Source organism: Rhinolophus sinicus, chromosome 12 (assembly GCF_057876585.1).
Source record: "Rhinolophus sinicus isolate RSI-liver-muscle chromosome 12, RSI-T2T, whole genome shotgun sequence".
NCBI classification, from domain to species: Eukaryota; Metazoa; Chordata; class Mammalia; order Chiroptera; family Rhinolophidae; genus Rhinolophus; species Rhinolophus sinicus.
Window position 1 is genome coordinate 36,383,825 of NC_142512.1, and position 20,116 is coordinate 36,403,940.

The 20,116-nt window shown below is 48.1% G+C and overlaps 1 long non-coding RNA gene across 1 annotated transcript; it reads right to left on the reverse strand.

The window, feature by feature from the left end:
• Positions 1-746: 746 nt before the first annotated feature.
• Positions 747-19,610, reverse strand: LOC148756545 (uncharacterized). Its single transcript, XR_016018078.1, has 3 exons — positions 19,051-19,610; positions 17,606-17,666; positions 747-1,462 (listed from the first exon to the last, which is right to left on the reverse strand). It is a non-coding gene; the product is annotated as an uncharacterized LOC148756545 (long non-coding RNA).
• Between the last annotated feature and the right edge of the window lie 506 nt (positions 19,611-20,116).

Consider the following 20,116-nt stretch of genomic DNA (forward strand, 5'->3'; position numbering starts at 1 on the left):
TTCAAAGCGATCTTCCTAGGAGGCCCCTAACATTTTGGGAAACTCCTACCGTGGGCCAACCTTAGAGCTAGCCGCTCAGGCCTCTGGCTTTCCTGGACAAAGGCAAAGCTTCCTGCTCTGAGGGGTGAACTTGGGGACAGCCAGGAGCCACCAGAGTCGTGTGGTGAGCAAGAGCTGCCTCCGCCGTTTGGGTAGGTAAGCATCGTTCAGCACACAGCTGTGGAGCAGGCATTCACCTGGGGCGTGGGGCCAGGCTGGGTGTAGTGGGGGTGGCCCCAAGATGAACAAGGAATCCAGGACACTCATCATTTGGTGGGGAGGAAAAAACCCACCCCAAGCAGCCCAGGGCAATGTGGGCAACACGTGTGAGGCCTTTCTCAGGGCAGGCCTCATCTGTATAAGGGGCTCCAGGACAGGGCGAAGAGTGGAAGTGCCGCCATGGGATTCAAAATCAAGTACACCCGAGCGATTATTTCCAGTGTCTGGAGAGGGGCTTACAGAATCCAGGATGGCTTCCTGGAGGAGGAAGCCTTTGCCCTGGGCTTAAAAGGATGGGTAGGATTTGAACAGAGTTAAATAGGAATGGGATTTCAGGTAGAGGGGACAAGTTAGTTGGTGTTATTTTTATTAAAATAAATCAAAAGATAAAACAAACCCTAGCCTGGAATAGTTGCCACAGGAGGGTGGGAGGTACTCTTTTTTTTTTTTTTTTTTTTTAAAGATTTTATTGGGGAAGGGGAACAGGACTTTATTGAGGAACAGTGTGCACTTTCAGGATTTTTCTCCAAGTCAAGTTGTTCTTTCAATCATAGTTGTGGAGGGTTCTGTTCAGCTTCAAGTTGTTGTTCTTTCAGTCTTAGTTGTGGAGGGCGCAGCTCAGCTCCAGGTCCAGTTGCTGTTGCTAGTTGCAGGGGGCACAGCCCACCATCCCTTGCGGGAGTCGAACCGGCAACCTTGTGGTTGAGAGGATGCGCTCCAACCAACTGAGCCATCTGGGAGCTCAGCGGCAGCTCAGCTCAAGGTGCCGTGTTCAATTTTAGTTGCAGGGGGCGCTGCCCACCATCCCTTGCGGGACTCGAGGAATTGAACTGGCAACCTTGTGGTGGGAGCCCACGCTCCAACCAACTGAGCCATCCGGGAGGCAGCTCAGCTCAAGGTGCCGTGTTCAACCTTAGTTGCAGGGGGCAGAGCCCACCATCCCTTGCGGGACTCGAGGAATTGAACTGGCAACCTTGTGGTGGGAGCCCACTGGCCCATGTGGGAATCGAACCGGCAGCCTTTGGAGTTAGGAGCACGGAGCTCTAACCGCCTGAGCCCCCGGGCCGGCCCGGGAGGTACTCTTAAGTCACATTTAAAGTTCTGGCTGAGAAGTTAGACCTGAGTTTGCATGCAGCCTCAGTCATGTACTGGCCGTGTGACCTTGGACAAGTGACTTAATCTCTCCCAGCTTCAGTTTTGTCATCTGAAAAATGAAGACAATAATAGTGGCTTCCTCATAAGATTATTTGAGCATGAAACCAGATAAGTTCTGAGAAGCGGGTCCTCGGTGAATGGCCCATGCATGGTAAGGGCTCAACCAGTGTCAGTTCTTATGACAATGGTACCATCTTCTTAAGAGGCTCCTAAAGGGACTAGAAGGGTTAGTTCTCAGAAAGGGGTCCCCAAGCTGCTGTAAGTCATGGGAAACATGTGAGATTCCCCATTACCCTGTTTCCCAGCAGGGCCATTGAGGAAAGGGATGACCCCTTATGGGTTCCACCCTAAGCACATCGTCCCCATGGATGATTCCTGCTTCTGACCAGTTATCAGATCCTATGGATTCTTCTAAAAGAATTGTCCCCCTCTTCTTCTCTCTCTCTACCTCCAACACCAAAGCAGTAGCCTCCTTAAATGCACACCCATCCTAGTCTTTTCTCGCACCAAACCTCATCCTCTCATGGCCCCCCGAGCAGATCAGATGATGTCTCCCCAGCTCAGAAACCTCCCATGGCTTCCACTGTCCAGAGACTGGAACCCAACTCCATAGCCTGGCACCCAAAGCCAATCTGGCCCCTGCCTGCCTTTCCAACCTCCTCTCCCATCACCCACACACTGGAGCCTCCACTCACACTGGGCCAGTCCCCTCCAGGTCCCTGAACAGCCTTGTACAGCCCTCCCTTATAGCCTTCTTTTTACAAGCAGCCCTTCCTTTCCCTCTGCCTGGAACACCCTTTGTCCACTGATGGTTAAATCCTACACATACTTCAAGGCCCAGCTCAGACATCTCCTCCTCTCTGGAGCCCTCCCAGACTCTGTTCCCCAGCAGGGACCATGGCTTGCTTATGGCTGTCTCCTTCTATAACTGGGTGTGGAATATGGTTGAAAGCTGGGCCACACTGTGCAGCTGCCCAAAAGGACTGTTGGGGACCACCCTGGGGGCAGAGATCGCTGCTGAGAGAGGCTCTACCCCACAGCCCCCTGGAACAGAAGGAGCAGGGTGGGGCTGCAGAAACCTCCACAGAGCCTGGCATGGACACCAGCAACCGCCCGGAGAGAGCCTAGGCAGTGGTGTTGGCACGGCTCCGCCTCCGGAGATGAGGGTGAGACAAACAGCAATTAGCCAGGCACAGGCTGGGCTCTCAAGGCTAATTACCAATTAGATGGGGCTGGGCGATTAGCAACATGAAAGAGACAGTCAGCAAATAGTCGCTGGCGTGGCAAAGTGGAAGATGGGGGGGCGGGGATTGGAGGGTCTATTTCTGCTAACAGGCCTGGCCGTCTAGTGGTTAGCGCAGTGCTGGTATTGGGAGAGGCTTTCCAGCAATGGAGGCCTAACTTCCTAGGGCGACTTGGGCAGATCTGCCTTCTTCTTTTGGGTTCCCAGAATCATCTTCAGAGTGGGGCTCACGGCCTCTGTTTGGCCTCTGTTTCTAGGTAGTGTCAGGGTGATGGGTGATGAGTGCTTTAATACCCTTGGCCAGGTGAGCCCAGGAGGACCTCGGCGCAGTTTGGAGTCTACACTCAATGGGATGCATTTGCGTCTGGAAGTTTGCCTGGCATGGCCGGGCTGAAGGAGGGAGGGGGCTGATAGCTTCCTCTCCACGTCTCTTGGCTCAGCACTTCTATACTCTCCGTCTCTTCCAGCTCCCTCTCCCTCCCCCCACCCTTCCTCTCCTTCCTTCTTTCCCCCTCCTTCTCATCCCCTCTGTCTCTCCATTGCTTACCTCGTGGGCTTTTTCTGTCTTTGTTTCTCTCAGGGTCTCACTCTCCCTCCATCCCTGACCTCCACCCCCCCCCACCATCCCTGCTTCACTTAGGGTGGGGCCTCCACCTGCACAGGAAGAACAGAGATTGGAAAGATACATTGATTGCCTGACAACCAAGGTCAGGCCACTCAGGGGTGAGCTGTCCCTGGGTCAGAGAGGGTGGGAATGGGGAATGGGCCTGTCACTTTAGAATGGAGGGAAAATAGTGATTTGAGTGACTGATCCCACAAGGAGGCTGGATTGAAGAACCCCTGTCATACAAATTCATAATCAAGCTTCAACCCAGAGTTTGGTTTCTAGGCTACCCCCTGGCCAGTCTCTTCTCTGTAGACCCTGGTCTGCTTGAAGCCTGGCAGGCTGAGCCAGGAGGCCTAACCTGCTGGAATGTCTGGTGCCCAAGTCTGCCCACCTTACAAGCTCAGATGAGCCTTCCCAGGCCGGGAAGGTGGTGGGTGCTGTGTGTGTGATTTGTCTCAGCCACCATTATGGGATCTGTGCTGTAGAGCAGACCCTCTGGTACTTACAGAGATTCGAAGCTAAGGGTGCTGCTCTCCCAGAGAGGGGGGCACTCAGAATTGGGGGAGGAATTCAGTGAGGAAAGATCATTCAGGGAGCAGAGGGAGGGGCTCCCGAAGGCCAGGGGCTCAGTGAGGAGGAGAGATTTCATTAGGGGAGGGGGCTCTGGAAGAAGAGGAGGGCTCGGATCTGGAAATTAGCTTAGGAACGCAGAACTGGCCCCAAGACCTGGTTTGCTCATCTCCGTCCATCTTGGCAGCCCACTCCACCAGCGCAGCCCGCACAGAAGATCCAAGCACCCTGGGCTCTCATCTCAGTGGGGGTGGGGATCCAGGGGCGCTCCTGCCCCCAGGGACAGGTGCCACATCACTGCCACATCACATCACCCTTGCTGTCTCTATGTCCGGAGCCCCCCGGAAGGTGAGGAGATTCTGCCTCCCAAGCTCTGAGCTCCTGGAAGGAAAGAAGGGAGCATCTGCCCGCAGGAATGCGGAGAGGAGAGGAGACGCTGTTATCAATTCTGCTGGGCTATTCCGAGGGCAGGTGTGTGTGTGTGTGAGTGTGTGTTGGGGAGCGCTCAGAGGGCGTGGCAGGTATGAGGATGGCAGTGTCTGGGCTTAGGGCACTGTGCATGTACTTGTGTGCCGGCCCCTTTCCCCAGCGAGCAGCCCGGCGATTGTCCCTGACTCCCTACTGCTGCGGCCAGAAAGCTGGGGAGCAGCCCAGTGGTCGACGTCTCTGGGCTCTGAACTCACCCCTCAGCTATGCCCCCTGGACAATGGGGCTCTTTCTGCACAAGATGGGCACGAGGGACCCTGTCATGGACTTGTGACCTGAGGAACAGGGCTGCCCCAGGGCACTTGTGGACACTGACTGGCCTTAAGCCAGGGTGGACCAAAGAGGAGAGGCCCTCCTTCCCGCCTGTCCCAGGAAGGCTCCTGGAGGAGGGGTCAGAGCGCCACCAAGCTTCCTGGCCCTCCCACGCCAGGCTTCCGGTGGGCATGCATGCATGGGACACACAGGAAGTGGACCAGGCACCTGCCCTCCAGCTGACCTATCTCCCAGAGTGCCAATAGTCAAGTGCCTTGTGGGTTAACCCCAAGTGGAGGGCTGGGAGATTCAGGTAGAGGAAGAATCAAATCCAGGTCTGATGGGGGAGACGCTGCCCTGCCCTTGGGACCTGAAGTCTGGGGGAAGGCGCTGCGTCTCCCGCCCAAGCAGCTTGGCCCCTGCCCCCTCCCTGGCTAAGTCCACCCCACTCTCAGAGCCTCCCACCCCTCACTGATGGGGGAGTTTGCATCCACACACATCCCAAGAACAGAGATAAAGGCAACCCAAGGAGGTAAGTGTGGGTGAAGAGCCTTTGAGAGCAGGATGAAAGGACCCGTCCCATCAAGAGAAGACTAGGAGGCTTGGGAGGCTGGGGTTTGGAGCTGGGCAGGCAGCTCAGGCAGTGTCTGGGCCTAGGGAGACCCCTGGTAGGGGCTCAGAGGAGGGTAAGATGCAAGGAGGAGCTCCTGGGGTGATCCCCTCCCCGTTATCAGCAGCACCCCCAAAATTGGCACAGAGGCGGGTGTCAGACTCAAGGCAGCACAGCACAGGAGGAGGAAAGGCACAAGATGTCAGCCCAGGTTTCTGACTTGCCCAAAGCCTTTTCCTATCCCCTTCCTGTTCCCCTGCAGCCCACACCCCTCGGCACCCAGCGGGATCAGTGGGGGGCAGGAAGCGAGGTTCCAGCGCTGTGCGCCCTCCCTCGGAGGGACAGCTGTTCTACGCAGCTGTTGGGGGCTCTGGGGGCTGCGGCGGATTTGATTTGATTCAGGCCCCAAAATAGCCCTCGTAGCAGGAAGTGGCCCCCCTCTCCCAGCCCCTCCAGGACTCTCCAACTGGGGGTTGAATTGACACCTTACAGGTTCTGCCCCCTCCTCCTCCCCTGCACTCAGCCCCTTGTCTCCGGAGACCTACTGCATTTTTTTCTTCCCTTAGCCCATAGCCATTCTCCTTCTCGTGTCTCCCCCTCTGTCCAGCTCATCTCCACACTCCCCTCCTCCAGGAAGCCAGCCCTGGTCACCTCCTTTCCCCATTGTGCCTGCAGCAGCTCTTTGCCCACACACGATCCCCAAGCCCTCCCCCACCCTAGCCTTCCCCTGGGGGGGCGGGGGTAGTCTAGGGCTGGGGGCCTGTGGCCAGGCACGGGCGGGCTGCGGAGGGCACACAAAGACGCGGGCTGCCCTGGCCTTTGATGAGTAATCGCTGTTCCCCGGAGCCACGATTCCACTCGGCCGCCTGGGCCCCCTGCCCCCACCTCCCTCCAACTCCTCAAATAAGACTCGTTTTTGTTCTGAAGACACAATGCGAGAAAATGTCACCCAGGGGGCGTGCCCCTTGGCCCCAGCCCTGACAACCGGAGCTCTTAATCACCCGGCCTCCTTCCTCCCCAGCTTCCCTCTCCAGCAGCTGGCTGAGCTGGGGGAGGGGGATAAGAGGAGGGCTAGGGGGACAGTTACCACCTTCTGGGGCTGAGACTTCTTCCAGCTGGAAGTTTAAGGCATTTGTTTTTTCTCCTCCCTGGGGTGCAGCCCCTGTGCCAGCCTCTCACAAAGGCCTGGACCTCTCTCCGTTCTCAGCTCTCTCCATCAAAACCTGCCAAGGTCCAGGAAGCAGGAGGGATGCTCAAAAGTGCACCAAAAACTCCAAAGGGGGCTGCAGCTGAGAACTCTGCCAACGCTTTAATAAGTGCCACAAAGAAAGCAGGAGTATGGTAGAAAGTGACGGGGGTGGGGAAAGTCATCTCTCCAGTGAGGCTCCCGCAGGAGCCTTCCATGCAAAAGCCCTGTGGCCTGTGGTAGTGATAAGCAGTGATTTGGTAAGGTGACCCGTCCCCCTCCATTATCGCCCTAAGCATCCCTCTTCACCTACCCCGAAGAAATATAGTCTAAATAAGAACAGTGTGCCTGCTAGGCAAGTTCTCTGGCCCCCGTCCAACCAAATGACTGCCCCCGAAACGTTCCATTTAGAAATTCTGGAACATTCACTGCTGAGGTCTTTTTCTCTCCTGCTCGTCACATCTCGTACACTAGCCAGTCTGCTTTGCTCTCCATCCAAAACCTAGGGCCACCTGTCCAGTTTCTCTTTCTCCACTGCCACCCCCCAGCCAACGCCATCTCTCATTTGTGCCACTTCAGCAGCCTCTGTCTGGTCTCCCAGTTCCATGTTGTCCCCTACAGTGCATTCTTCACAGAGCAGACAGAGTAATCTTTATAAAATGGAAATCACATCATGTCACTCCCTTCCTTAAAAGCCTCCAAAGACTTCTCATTGCTTTGAGAATGAAACTCAAATTCTCTGTAAATAGAAGTGGAGAGGATGGAAGATTCACATGAGATAAATATTGGTGTGTGAGGAGAGAGACCAAAAAAACAAAGCAAGTGATATGATAGTGACAATGAGAGTGATTATAGTACGTCACTCTGAAAAGCATGAGTTAATTGATGAAATTTGTGTATGTGAGCTCCAATAAAGAAAAATCCAAATTCCTTATTTTGGTCCCCAAGGCCCTGGCTGGTCTGGCCTCCCCTACCTCCCCCACCTTCCCCACCTCTTCTCTACCACTCTTGTCTTTCCTTTGCTCAGTGGGCTCCAGCAGAGGAAAAGGGAGGATTTCAACCCAGCATGCAATTTCCCATGCCGTTCACATATTTATTCATTCATTCAAACCCCTGTATTGAAACCTTGCACACATCATGCACCGATTAGATACGGAGATACAGCACTAAATAGATGCAGACAGATAGTGGGGACGGCAGACAGATAACAGAGACATAGAAGAAGTGTGATGGGAACCCTTCCTGGGGTACTTGGGAAAGGCTTCACAGCCTTGAGCCCAAGGAGGAGTCCAAGTTCACTAAGCAAAACTCAGGTCAGAATTCTCCGCTGAGGAGACAATGTTGGCAAAGGCAATGACCCTAAAAGCACATGGGCTGATGGGGGGAGGGAAGAAGCATGGTATGGATGGATCAAGAAGCATGCTGGGAAATGAGCTTGGGCTGGAAAGCAAGGGTAAGACCATGAATGGACTTGGAAGCCTTATTAGGACTTTGGATTTATCTTTAGGCCACAAGGCTACGGCCAAGATTTTAAAGCAGACATGTGCATAATCAGATTTGTGTTTTAGAAAGAGCTCTCTGGCAGCAGCACAGATAGATGATAGATTAGAGAGAGGACAGACTGGAGTCAGAGAGACCAACTGGTTCCGGAAAGAAATAATACAGGCCTGAACCAGGGCAGGAATGGCGAGAGGGAGTGAGAGGTAAGCCTGTCTGCACTTTCTGGCCACGTGGATATGGAAAAGGAAAGTATAAGGAGAGAGGGATTGATGTTAATACCTAGACTTCAGGCTTGGGTGATTGGGTGGGTGGTGGGGCCACCCCGGAGATGGACCACCAAGAAGAAGAGCAGCCTGGAACCAGGGTGGGGGGTTCAGCCTGGGGTGTGTTAGGCTGCAGGTGCCTGAGAGATGTGCAGGTAGAGAGGTCTGGTTGAGAGCTGAGAACTCAGTCTGTGCTTGGGAGTGAACTGTGAATGAGAGAGAGGCCTAGGTGATGCCAGCTGCATGGGTCTTGACAGAGGTCCCCGTCGCCCAGAGATTCTGCCTCTTACAAAGCACCCAAGGCCCCTCTCCCCCAGGAATGTTTCTGCATTGGGGACAGGGGAGGGGTAAGCAGGGGCAGAAAGCTCTACAGTGTGGAAGGCAGGTGTGCGCCTGCAGAAATCAGTACGGGGCCAAGGGGAGAGGAGAAAAGACAATGCCAGGGCCTGGGGACTGCAGGCCCCTCAGGGCTATGGAATCCTTGCTTTAACTGTAGCAGAGGGCTCAGACATCATCTTACATGTGGGAAACTGAGGCTTAGATGTGTAGAATGACCAAAACTTAGGGGCCAAACCTGCCCCCCTAAGTTGCTCATGCTATGGGTTGGGCACGTGAGTGTAATTTGCTTTAGATTTATGTACAATCCGCTTCTTTCCGTGGAACTTGGAACTCACTCCACACCATCACCATGTGTGTGACAGAGGACACAGCCCAGCATCAAAGAGCAGGTGTTTGGGGGAGGCCAAGAGTCCCGGAGGCCTTGACATTCTCTGTGTGTTGCGTCTGTTGAATGCTCGTCTCCCTAGAGAGCACCACCCTGCCGTCCACTCGAGACGTCCACTGGCTCCTCCTAGTGGTGATAAGGAGCATTGCTCTTGCTCCCAGGTCTGCTTCGAGTCCAAATCCCTGGAGACTTCACTTCCCTCGGACCAGTCTCCAAAATTGGCTGATTCCCAGTTATCCCAATAGACTCTCCACTTGCCTCTGTAGGAGATATTCGCTCTCATCAGAGCTGAGGCCTTGCCCCAGTAAGATGCTTTCTTCTCCAGGTCAGACTCCCAGGCTGTGACTAATGTGTCTCCAAGGCTTAGGATGAGGGTGGGACCCATATTCCACCCTGTCATATGCAAATGTCCTTCACCAGGCTGAGTGCTGTTTGAGGGAAAGAACCATGCTCCCTTCACCTTTGTTTCCTTATGGTCTGACAGGACGCCTCACATGTATATGTCCTGGGGGCTCAATAAATGTCTGCTGGAACTAACAGCCCATCACCACTCTGCCATCCTGAGAGCTTAAAGATGCCCTCCCCACTCCCACGCACTCTCAGGACAGGGCATCTACACCCCTTGCATTTCTCAGTTTCAGCTCTTCATGAAGTTCTCCCTTTTGGAAAAATATCCAGATTACTCTGTGTGGCTGGTGCCAGGTCCCTCCAGGCTTCCTCCGACATGGAGAAGCACCTCCCAGAAACACATCCAGCTTTCTGTTGGGGTCCCCACCTAGCTGCCATCTCTCCTGCTCCCAGTGTCTTCATCTCCTTCCCAGCCCCTCCACCCCTTCCTTCTTGGAAGTCAGAAGAGAGCCAGAGGCCTGAGGCTTCCTCAACACTTCCCAGAGCTCGTCTGTTTCTTTTTCCACGTGGTCTTCTAGAAGCTGAAGATTTTTGCTTATTCATCCATCCTGGGGCAGGGGACATGGTGCAATTTTCATGACTTTTCTTCTATTTTTCATGCGAAGAGTTAGTTGTGTGCGGCATTCAATTTGGGTGAAACACTTTCCTCACTCCTAGCTATGACTGCGATTCTGAGGGAGCAAGAAGGAAAGGCTCCTGTGTGAGGAAGGCATCCAGCCTGGGGCCAGGGCTGATGTGACTATAACAGCAATGAACATTTGCACAAGCCTGGAGGGGCTTCTGTGCGCCACTTTTGAACATGACAGGTGTGTTCTCTCATCCCCATCTACCAGAGGAGGAAACTGAAGGAAATGTGTTGATCGAGGGTCATAGAATTGGCAAAAGTGACAACGCTGGGGCTTAACCCTACTGATTCTCAAGTTTAGGTCTTTTCCCCACAACAGAGGTACCCCCTTTACATGATCTGTGACCTTTCAGAGACCTGTTTGTTTATGACCTCGGGCTTGGTGACCTGGAGAGAATGAATTCATAGGACTGACTCAGACACAAGGTTCGTCCTTCCTCCCACTCTCCTTCCCTCCCTTCCTTCCGTCCTTTTCTTCCTTCCAACAAATTCTGCCTTCTGTGTGTCAGGCATTAGGCCCTGAAGTCCAGGAGGTCCTGGAAGGCAAGGGGCCGTGCATTTGTCACTCCTCTCTGAGCCCTGCCCCAGCCCGGTGCTGGGCACAGAGCAGCTGGGCGGAAGCTGTGTTGAAGGAAGGGAGGAGTCAACACACAAACGACTGTCTCCTTAGGCCGCTGCCAAGGAGGCCCCTGTGGACTGAACCAAGGTTTGAGGCCCTGGGATGCTCAGAACAGTGTCCCCAGGTCCATGGGTGTTGGGTGGCAGGGGAGGGAGGGCACAGGGGAGTATCATCACCGAGGTCACTTGAGAGCTAGAACCATAAGGAGGGGTGGACCTTTAAGGCTGCAGTCATGCCACTGCCAGCAGCACAGCCCAGAGCAAGGAGGGAACAAAGAAGAAACGCTCCAATTTCTCTCCCACCCTATCTTCTTCTACCAGTGCCTCCCACTGGCCTAACCCACTTGGAAGGAGCTGGCAAGTGTGCTGGGGTGATGTAGGCCAAAAAGACAGGCCTCCCTGCCTACAGGCAGGACACAGAATGGATCTGGGGATTTGGGGTTACACCAAGATGGACTGGCACACTCATATATGCTTAGTATTCCCCGGGTGTAACACGGCGTTTGATACACAGTGGACACTCAACAGATACTTGTTAAATAGACACATAGAATAAAATAGGTAATAATATCTATCCAATGAGGTGTTTGGAGAAGTAAACAATAACCCCTAATAATTGCTCAGCGCCAGTGCTTCGCCAGGGCAAACACAGGCATGATTTAATGTGGTCTAACATACGCCTGGATGTGGAAGGCCCTCATTGACCATGATCCCGTCGTCCCCTTTCTTGTCCTGAACAAATTCAGGTGAATCAAGCACATGCCTGGGGAGCACCTGCCTTGAGCACGACAGGATCCAAGTACAGGGACACAGAGCTCAATCTACGTGGTCTTGGCCTCCAGGCCTTTAGGGACGAGGGAGACAAACAAGTTAAGACATGAGTGATCTGAGGTAAGGCAGTGCCCTTCGGTGGGGAAAGCCCGGCACTTCCAGATTTTGTTGCAGCAAAGAAGACAGATGAGAGGAAGAGAAGGAGCAGGAGACAGAGTCTGGGCACTCTCGTCAGTGACAGCGGAAGGCCAAGCCATGGAGGAAAGGAAGCAGCAGGACAGGAAGAGACCCGGGCCCAAACCCACCCAAAGACCCCCAGACCAGTCTCCCCAGGCTTCACTCCCTCTCCACCTCCATTCCCACCAGAAGTCCAAGCCACTGTGGTCACCTCCAAAATACCCCTCACCTGCTGGCAGCCTCTCCTGCAGCCTTTTTAATCGAAGGCTTTTCTTCTTTCACACCCTGAATACCTTAGGGCTTGGATGGAAGACAAGAGTCCTCCTTGCTTCCTATTTCTTTCTTCCTTCTTCCCTTCTTTAAAAATCCCAGACCTTTGAAGCTCCTGTGACCCACGCACTTTCTCCCCACCTTGTTACTACCTGTTCCTACCCCACCTCCCTGAAACTTATCTTCCGCAGAAAGTCCTCGGAAACCTCTAATTTCAAACCCCACTTCCTGGCCACGACCTCCTGTCCTTCCAGGTCTCTTGCTTGGGTTCTCCTGTGGCCACACGTGCGCAAGCTTGTTGAGACGTCCTGGTCAGGTACCAGTTTCTCACTAGCCATCAGCCCTTCCTGACTCCCCCCTTCTTGCCCCACCTAGACTCTAAGGTCCATCCCTTGCAATCCCTCTACCTAGCCCCCCTCGTCCCCGCTTCCTGCTGTCATAACCCACCTGGCGAAACACCAACCCTGGATGCCATCGACCGTACATTCTCCAGGCCCGGCCTAGTGGCTGCCTATTGCTGGAGAGGCAACGCAGCTGACTGGACTCACTTGGTATTTATGCTCACAAACCTCACATGAGCTCCATTCTGTCCAGCAGTCCTGCTGGGTTTCTCTGCTGGTCTCGCTTCCACTTGACAGACATCTCAAGCCTTCTCATCTTCCCTCCAACCTGCCACCCCTCCTCCTCTCCACTGACATGGCTCTGCCATCCCCACCACCAAACCCGAACCCCTCCTGCATTTGCACCAGCCCTACCTCTTCCTCCTCTCTTCTCACAGGGCGATGCCTCCACTTACGCTCCAAAGTCGACACCCCTCACCTTTCCAAAGACTGCTCCTTCAGTGAACCCTTACCCCACTTTGAACCATCATTCTCACCACCAGATCATTCCCAGTGGTCTTCAAACAGGACTGAGTATCTCCCATGGGTGGGGAGACCCCCCCTTTTCCCACATCGTCCTTCAGCTCCCACCTCATTTCTCCCCTTCCCCGAAGAATTGTTGATCCGCTCAATTTCCACTTCCTCACTTCCTATTCTATTTTTCTTCCCCCACGCTTACAAAGAATATTTAATGACAGGAAAATTCTCACACGAGAATGTAAAGTGAAAAAAATGGCAGGATATGAAGCTGCATATTGTCTGATTCCGATTATTTCTACATTAAAAACAAAGGAAAGACCACATTTCTAACAGTGATTATTCCTGAATGTTGGGTAGAGATGATTTTTATTTGCTTTCGTATGCTTTTCTCTTTTCCTATTTCCTACAGTGAACACAATTTGGATTTTACAATCCAAAAAATATATATTACACAAAAGATGAGAAATGTCCCTCTAGCGAAAAGTCAGTTGTGTTTCTGTCGAAGAAGAATGTATGTCTTCTTACACTGCCTAATTGTCATGGCTTTCCCCCCTTGGAATTGTTTGTTAGCAATTCAGGGAGACTTTTGTTGTATAGTCATGTGTATGTTCTTTCCTTTGTACCCTCTTGCTTTCTTCTCTTATCAAAAATATATATGTACATAGTTATAGACCTCAAAGAGGTCCAGCCAGCTTATAAAGACAATCGGAAATCCCTGCCCCTTCTCTTCTCACTCTAATTCCTGGCCCCAGAGACCAACACTTTCAATTCTAAATTTTTTGGTATTTCCCTTCATGTTTGTAAACCACATGGTTATACAACTATTCACGGAATGTTCTGCTGTAAATAGTGCTTACTGTCTTCCTGGTCTGGAAACTAGAGCTTCAGCTCATACGTACACACATCAGCTTTCTCCTCCCTCATCCTCCCAATACAGCTCCTCTGTCATCTTTTATGAGATCATTAAGTACTTATATTATTATGACGGTGGAACTATTGTTCACAGCTGAGCCACATTGTACACTATGACACTATTTCCTAGTTTGAATAACTTCATTTCCCCTGGAATTAAACTTGTCACTTAAAAAAAAAATTTTGCTTAGTTTTCTAGGTACTTATTGCTAACTGATCCCTGCATTCTCTGACAGAGACAGACATTAAAATCTTTCAGTACATTCAAACAACAACAAGAAATTTTTTGTGCAACATGCTTTCCAGACTTCGGCTCCCTCCTGCTCCCATCTCGTCTGGGTGCTTTCTGAGCTCTTGTAAGTTCCCTTGACCGTCATTCTAGAGATTCCTTTTGCCTCTCTTATGGTTGGACCTCCTGTTTCCTGAATCCTATGTCTTATCTTTAAAGTTTTTTCTCACTTTTCTTGCGGCAGCTCATCCTTAAGTAGCTTCCTGAGAAGTGGTCCATTAGAGGTAAAAATTTTTGAGACCTTGTATTCTGAAAATGTCTTGATTCTCGCACTTCACTTGATCACTTGGCTGGGTATAGAATACTAGGTAACAAATCGGTTTCCCTTAGAATTTGAAAGCATTTTGCCGTTGTATTCTAAGTTCCAGTGGGGCTACTGAGATGTCCGTGCCATCCTGATTCTATTTCTTTTCCCTCTGGGAACATTCAGAATCTTCTTTTTGTCTTCACTGTTCTGCAAGTTCCTGATGATGGGTCTTGGTGTCAGTCTTTCTCATTTGTTTTGCTCTACTTGGTACGATCTTTTCACCTGAAACTCATGTTCTTCAGTTCATGATACTATCTATTTACTCACACCTTCCTCCTCTGTTTCATCTGTTCTTATTTTCTGCAACTCCTATTAGTAGGATGTCAGACCTGAATTGATTCTCTTATCTTTTCCCCCCTATTATCGATCTCTGTATCTTTCTGTTTTATTTTCTGGGAGTAATTTTATCTCCTAATCCCTCTATTGAAATTTTTATCTTAAATTTTATCTCAAAATTTTAATCTCTTAGAGCTCCTTATGTTGTCAATAATTCGTTCAATGAATATTTATGAAGAATCTACTGTATGCCAGGCACTGTTCTAGGTGATAGAAATATAGCAGTGAATAAAGACAAAAACCTCTACTCTTAGGAGCTTCCTTCTAAAAAGAAAAACACCTCCCTTTAAAAAAAAAATCAACTTCATTGTGGTATAGTTTACATGTAATAACATGAACCTACTTAAGTGTGCATTTAGATGAAACTTGATAAATTAATACACCCATGTAACCACCACAATCAAGATGTAGAAAATTGCTGCCCCCCTAAAAAGTTCCCTTGAGCCCCTTTGAGTCAATCACCCTCTTATCCCGGTCCCAAGCACCCACCAACCTGCCTTCTAACACTACAGACTAGGTTTCTTTTCTAGCGTTTCCTATTGGAATCATATAACTTGCCCTCTTTGTGCCTGGCTTCTTTCACTCCAGTGGTGACTTTGAGATTCCTTCACACTGCCGCTTGTGTCAGTAATTTCTTCTCATTGTTGAAGAGTATTCCATTACATACCACAGACTTCTGTCCATTCACCTCTTGGTAGACATTTGGGTTACTTCCAGTTGGGAATTATTAGGAAGAAAGCTGATGTGAACATGTGTATACAAGTCTTGGCGTGGACATCGGTTTTTATTTCTCTGGGGTAAATGTCTAGGAATGAAATTGATGAATTGTATAATAAATATATGCCTAATTTTATAAGAAACTGCCAAACGGTTTCCTAAAGTGGTCATGCTATTGTACATTCCCACCAGGTATTGTCTGTTAGTCTTTTTCATTTTAATCATTTTAGTGGATGTATAGTAGTATCTCATTGGGGCTTTCATCTGTGTTCCCTTGATGACTATTGATATTGAGCACCTTCTTTTGTTAGCCATTCTTTGATGAAGCGTCTGTTCAAATTTTCTGTCTATTTAAAAAACTTTTTAAATTGGGTTTGTATTCTTGTTATTGAGTTTTAAGAGTTCTTTATATATACTAGATGCAAGTCTTTTGTCATATAAATACATTGAAGATATTTTTCTCCTAGCTTGTGGCTTTAAATTGTTTTCTTCTTAATAATGTTTTCCAAATAGCAGAAGTTTTAATTTTAATGAAGTCCAATTTATCAATTTTTCTTCTTCTATGGCTTGTGCTTTTTGTGTCCTCTGTAAGAAATCCTTACCACGGTCATAAAGATTTTCTCCTGCTTTTCTTCTAGAAGTTTTATAGTTTTAGCTTCTATGCTTGGGTCCATCATCCATTTCAGGTTAATTTTTGTGTATGGAGTAAGGTAAGGGTCAAGTACTTTTGTTTTTTCATATACATATCCAATTGTTCTTGTGCCATTTTTTTGATGAGACTATTGAATAATTAAATAGTATTGTCATCTTTGTCAAAAACCAATTGATCACAGATGTGTGGGTTTATTTCTGAATTCTCTATTCTGTTCCATTGAGAACAAATGCCACACCTTCTAGATTACTGTAGCTTTATGGATGAACGGACACTATATCCTCCATGTACACTAAACCTTGCAACCTTGTTCTCATTTTCAAAATGGTTTTGCCAATTCTAGGTCCTTTGCAATTCCATATAAATTTTAAAACTAGCTTGTCAATTTCTACCAAAAAAAAAGGCTTGTGGAATTTTGTTTGGGATTGTTTTAAATCTATAGACCACTGTGAGGAGAATTGATATTTTAACAACATTGAATTTTCTCTTCAGTGAATATGGTATATCTCTCAAGTTGCTTAGGTCTTCTTTATTTTCTCTTAACAATGCTTGTGGTGTTTATCATATAGGTGTTATTAAACTTATTCCTAAGTATTTCATGTTTTTGATGCTATTGTAAATAGTATTTTTAACTTTAAATTTCTAAATGTTTATTGCTGATTTTTATACATTGACTTTACATTTTTACATCCTTACGAAACTTATTTATTGGTTCTAATAGGTTTTCTAAATATTATTTTTTAGGATTGTCTACATCCACAATAGATAAAGGCAGTTTTGTCTTCTTTTTCAGTCTGTATGCCTCCTGTCTATTTTTCTTGACTACTGTAGGCTATTGTACTGGCTAAGACCTCCTTATGTTAAATAAAAGTGATGCGAGTGGGCATTTTTGCATGTTCTTGATTTTAGGGGAAAACATTCACTCTTTCATCTTTACCTATTTTTCTTAATAGCATCTAGTTCCAGTTTCATGGATGGTAGGATCTTTCTCTTTATTTGAGAATATCAATTATACGGTTGGGTGGTTTGTTTAGATTTTCCATGTTCCTTGCCTTGCTGATTCTGCCAAGTTTTGTGTGTGTGTGTGTGTGTGTGTGTGTGTGTGTGTTGCCTTTGTTTGTTTTTTTGCTTAGTTGTTTTGGTTTGTTTTGTTTTTTTCTTGTGGCTTTTCTCAAATGAACTTATGTCACTTGTCTGATTGTTCATATGTGAGAGTGAGGTACTGCAGACTGCTGGTTAGTCCCCAAATCTGTTCTTTCTGGCTAATTGGCTGCCCAGCTAAACAATACATTTTCCAGCCTCTTTTGTGACTAGATGAGGTCACCTAACCAAGTTTTAACCAATAAAATAGAATTTATATGTGCTGCTTCTGCCTTGTTTGCTTAAAACAAAATTGCTGCCCTGAGTTTCCTCCCTTTTCCCTTCCTGCTGGAACACAGATGGCCCATGGTTAGATGAAAACAATCTTTTAAGGGCTGGCAAACCAATGAAATGAAAGGAAACTAAGTCTGTAAGTGACCTGTGGAACAAAGAGAAATTAACTTGCATCTTTTTGTCTTTCTGTATTTTGGAATCTCAGTACAGCATCTTAGACTTTGCTCTAACTAACATCCCAAGCAATACAACCACTGAAAAACTGGTTGGAAGCTTTGCATGCATGAGTGCCTGAGTGCTTGTCTAGTGGTAGGTTTCACTCTCAGGTAGCGGCTCTCTACATGTGGTCCAGGTAACCCTAAAGGTCCTTGAGACTCTTTCAGGGGTTACCTGAAATAAAAAATATTTTCATGCTAATACTAAATCATGACTTACCCTTTTCACTCTCATTCTCTTTTCTTTTGAGTGTCCAGTAGTCTTCCAGAGGTTACATGACCTGTGATAGAACAACAAAACAAATGAAGAACCTAAGATTTGTGAAAGTGTAAAACAATGCTACTCTTCTCATCAAATATTTATATTTGGGAAACGATAGTTGTTTTTCATAAAACTATGTTAACACATAATGAGTTTGTTATTGTTATTTTAAATGAGTATTTTTAAATTTCTCATATTAATTTTTAATATATGCATATATAATTCATGTTTTAAATGCTCTTTGTGGTACTTAATAACTTTTCAGAATGTAAAGGGGTCATAAGATCAAAAAGTTGAAGAATCATTGTGCTAGGGTGACCTGCTTGGGCTTTTCAGTGGAGATATCCAAACATCAGAATGTATAGGTTTTTCTCTCGGGTTGGTTGTTTTCCCCCCCAGAGGAATTATCTACTCTTCTGCGTAGAAACTTTCAGGACTTCTCAGTGCACTTAAAACCAAATTATTTTTTTAAATTTATTTTTTAAATTTATTGGGGTGACAATTGCTAGTAAAATCACATAGATTTCAGGTATACAATTCTGTATTACATCATTTATAAATCCCATTGTGTGTTCACCACCCAGAGTCAGTTCTCCTTCCATCACCATATATTTGATCCGCCTTACCCTCATCTCCCACCCCCCAACCCCCAAAACAAAACTTTTCAGCAAAACCTACAAAATCTTATTTCACTATTGCTGTCTTGTGTCACTCTCCCATTCACTCATTATGCGTTGGCCATATTAATCTTCATTCGGTTTCTTTGATGGACCAAGTTCCTACCTGCCTCAGGGACTTTGTACCGTAGGGAAATGGCTCCACCATGATGCCCTGCAAACTTACACATCTCCACATAGTCCACGTAGGCAAGGCTGGAACCTCAGCTGAATCTAAGTCTTGGCAGAATGTCTGTGATCCTTCTTGAACACAAGGAAGGCTTGTGAGGAGCTGCTGCAAGGACATTTCTCATTCATTTCCCTATCTACCGGGAGACTTGCCATGAGATAGTTTCTCATAGCCCCTGGGTTCTCATGGGGTCTGTAGCTCTCTGTCTCAGTCCCCTAAGGCCACAGCTGCAAACTAATACTGCTTAGCAGCAGCAGGCCATTGGCTCCTCAGCAACAGGGTATCCTAACATCTGTGTCTCAGCCATTTGGCCCATTTGTTTCAGTGTCGTCCCACACAAGGGGCACTAGGAGCTGGCACTTTGGCTACTCTTCCTGTTTCAGTGTCTATGTAAGTAACAAACTAAATGAATCTAAAAAGGGCTCCTTGTCTCTTTACCAGCCATCTCTAGCAGTTGTGCCTTACCCGTGCCTGACGTGTCCATGCTATTCCTTCTGCTGGAATGCTCTCCTCCCACCTCACCACCATTTTCCACATCTCATTTCTTTAGATCTTACCTTAAACGTCATCTCCTCATAGAGGCCTCTTGACCAGCTTGTCCAAAATAGACCCCTTGTGGCAGACACACTGTTGATTGCAATTCTAACATCCATTCTCCTTTCCATCCTGTTCCTTGTTAACAAGAACCCCAATTTTGATTTGTTAAGGTTTAGGTGGCCACGTGGTTTAGGAGAAGCCAGGCCCTACCCAGTCTCAGAGGTTGACTCTTGATTTAAGTTCCAACATGGCAGTGTCATTCCTTTGCCAACGACTGGTCTAGAAATGGGCAGATGATAAAATTCTGTGCAATACCACATAAGGGGATGTCTGGTGGGTGCTTCTGGGAAACCTCACTCTTATAAGGGGACCCAAAAATGTAACAAGCCCTTTTCCTGCCTTCTGGCCTTTGGTTGTTGTTGTGTGAGAACATTGAGCTTGGACCTTCTGCAGTCACCTTGTGCCCCTGAGGGTACAAGCACGAGGACAAAAGGCAACACCTGAAAATGGCAGAGCTAAAAGATGGAATGACTCTGCTTCATGGATGGCCTTCGTGAGTACTAAATTAACCAAAACCCTAGAACTGCTCTAACCTGGGACTTGTTATTGCATATAATGTATTTCCTTATTGCTTAAGCCAATTGAGTCCACTTCTCTGTTACTTGCCATCAAGGCTCCCTTACTAATTCGCTCATATCCCCAGTCATCTAACATGTTGTCTGGGACATGATAGGGCTCCAATATATGTGTGTTAAATGAATGAAGAAAAGAGATGTTCTACCATTGTTTAATTACCACCCTCCCATGTTGGCATTGAGCTAGGGAGTAGAATCAACCTTTGTTTGGGTATTACTTATATGGCACCCATTCCCATATCTTGGAAGAGCACAGGCCATGGTATCAAACCTATCTGCCACTTATGAGCTGTGTGACTATTAGCAAATTACTTGACTTCTCTGAATGTCCATTTCTTCATTTCTAAAAATAGTGATATGAAAACAGGGTTAAGTATTTATGAAGCAACTGGCCCACACTCAGTGTTCAAGATGTATTTGTTTTTATCCCTAGTCTGCACACCTGACTGGA